This window comes from Berghia stephanieae, chromosome 3 (genome assembly GCF_034508935.2).
Source record: "Berghia stephanieae isolate SIO BIC M18660-M18661 chromosome 3, UCSD_Bste_1.3, whole genome shotgun sequence".
Classification (NCBI taxonomy): Eukaryota; Metazoa; Mollusca; class Gastropoda; order Nudibranchia; family Aeolidiidae; genus Berghia; species Berghia stephanieae.
In genome coordinates, this window is record NC_088362.1 from 32,503,205 (window position 1) to 32,506,252 (window position 3,048).

Consider the following 3,048-nt stretch of genomic DNA (forward strand, 5'->3'; position numbering starts at 1 on the left):
TTTTTTTGTCACTTTAGGTATATTTATAATAATCCAGTAAAAATTGGAAATATTTAGAGATAATTAACGTGAATACGTGTCAAAATTTGATAAAACAACTGATCAATCGAAAGGTAAACAAATCGTAGTAAAATATAATAGTAAGAGAGGCGAACTTTCACTCTGACTCAACATCCAATCCCTGGCGCGGAGTCAGAGGTCGAGAACAAGGTCAGCCAATCAGATCGCACCATTCGTGATCACGTTGTATTTACCTGACAACTTGACCTCTTATCAGCTGTTTGACACACAATCTTTGTCGCGACTAACAGTTTCTAAACTCCTCCCTGCCCATATTCTGATATTTATGAGACTGAAACCGTGTCAAATAGACGGGCAAAGAGTAGACTAAACTATCGATATCAAAATTTACAACATCGATCTGTATTATAATGCTTTTCAGCCCTATTATTTTCAGTTGAATTCTCACAAAAAATTGAAAAGTGGTATTTTCATGTCGACTTCCATGTTTATGAAAGACGATTTTCAAACTTTATATTATCCAAATCACCATCTCAGTGCTGAAAATATGTGAAAAAATGATTGTTCTTTGATAATAAATAAAAAACTGAAATTTTATATTTTGACCCAAAAATCGATATTTCAGGTGTCGCCCCTCCCCTTAACTTCTCTGGTATCAATGACATAAAAATATCGCGATGTCAGAACCAAACGTGAGATGGAACTGACACGGCACCCTCCACCTGACTGAGAGAGAGAGAGAGAGAGAGAGAGAGAGAGAGAGAGAGAGAGAGAGAGAGAGAGAGAGAGAGAGAGAGCTGAGCTTTGAGCTTTTTTAATATAGCGCAATATCCACTAAATGTGCTCAAGCGCTTTACAAGGGGTCCCTGGCCAACAGCAACATTTAACATTTAGGACGGGACATGACGCCCGTTAGGCGATGTTATAATTTTTTTTTTTCGGACAGAGACAGCGCTGTTAACGGCCAGGTTCTCATTTTACACCCGAGTTCGGTGAGAGAATGTGAGTAAAGAGCCTTCTCCAAGGACTCAACTATGCGCGAAGCGAGGCTCGAACCCAGGACCGTCCGATTCGAAAGCAAGTGTCATACCACAAAGCCGCACACACACACACACACACACAGAGAGAGAGAGAGAGAGAGAGAGAGAGAGAGAGAGAGAGAGAGAGAGAGAGAGAGAGAGAGAGATCAACAAGCAGTCGCGCTAGCCACTGTATCGTTTACCTAATGAGATTATGCTGATTGAATCTTAACAGTGTAGACCAAAAGAGACAAGTTTTATATTCTCATCATTAACAAAACACATTCTTTTATCAAAAACTTGAGCTTGAGCTTTTATATAGCGCAATTTCCATTAACTCTCTCAAGTTCATATGCATGGAAAATCAAACAAATTTGTTCGATTTTCCATGAGGGTGAACTCGTTAAACGAGCTCAAAGCGCTTTACAAAGGGTCCCTGACCAACAGCAACTCGTAACATAAAGAACGAGACATGACGCCTGTTAAGGATAATACAATTTTTGTTCCGACAGAGACAACGCTGTTAACGACCAAGTACTCGTTTTACGCCTGATTACGGTGAAAGAATGTGAGTTAAGAGTCTTTTCCAAGCACTCAACTATGCATCGAGCAAGACTCGAACCCAGGACCTTCCTATTCGAAAGCGAGCGTCATATTACATGACCACGTAGCAGCATAATCCTTCTCTTTTCCTGTTAAGACCCCCCCCCCCCCCCCCGCCCCTTGCCGCAATTACAGCAACTCATTCTCAGACCACACCCATCAAAACATATCTTTGACTTGACTTATGCCTCTCGTGTCCTGGAGAAGCTAGGGCCTCAAGAACACTCATCCATCTTCTTCTGTCTTTGGCACAGACCTTTGCCTCACTCCAGGTAAGATTGGAGACGCACAAATCTTGATGAAGGCTCCTCCCCCAGGTCTGTTTTGGACGACCCCGTTTCCTCTTGTCTCGAGGGCTCCATTCGAGAGCCTGCTTGGTAATGTTACAGGGCTACTTCCGCAGGGTATGGCCAATCCATCGCCACCCTTTGCGCCTAACATGGACATCCATGTGTTCTTGTCCAAATGTCAGCATTTGCCACCGTTTCAAACTATTTCAACTTGAGGATTTGTCGAAGTCAGCGATGGACATAAGTTTGTATCTTAGCTGACGTGGTCAATGTTGTTCGCCAAGTCTCTAACCCATAGAGCAGGACTGCTTTAACATTAGTGTTAAAGATTTTAAGCTTGGTATCAAACATATCACGTGCCACAGTGTGTGTGTGTGTGTGTGTGAGAGAGAGAGAGAGAGAGAGAGAGAGAGAGAGAGAGAGAAAGAGAGAGTGTGTCTGTATATTTGTATGTGTTTGTGTGTCGATACTCTGCATATCTAGAGCGCCTTTCCTTGTTCTAACGTGCTCACATATTATCTTCGCAAGCTAGCTAGCTAGATCATCTAGCATCCATCTTTAAAAAAAAAAAAAGAAACCAAAAAAAAACTCTTTGAGTTTTTATAATGCGCAATATATACTAAATGTACTCAAAGCTCTTTACAACAACAACACATCACATATAGAACGAACAAGGCGCCTGTTAGGCGCTATTTCATTTTTTTTTTCAACAGAAGACAATGATGTTAATGGCCAGGTACTCATTTTACACCTGACTATGGTCAGAGAATGCGAGTAAAGCAAAAACAGTTTTAAAATAGTCTAAAAGCATCTTTAAAAGAGCTTTAAAATAATCTTAAAACAGCCTTAAAATAGTTTTAAAATAGTCGTAAAGCAGATTGAAAATAGCTTTAAAATAGTCTTAAAGCAGCTTGAAAATAGTTTTGAAATAAGGCGCTATAAAATTTTACGTAAACCAGGTATGAAGTGCTGAACAGACAAAATTAACCCAAACTCTTCTAAAACGAGATGCTCTTACTTGTGATCACAAAAAGATTGATATCATCTTATTTCTTCTCCCTCTCGCCCCCATCTCCCCCTTTCTTTCTATTTTTAAATTTTTTTTTTTTTACTTT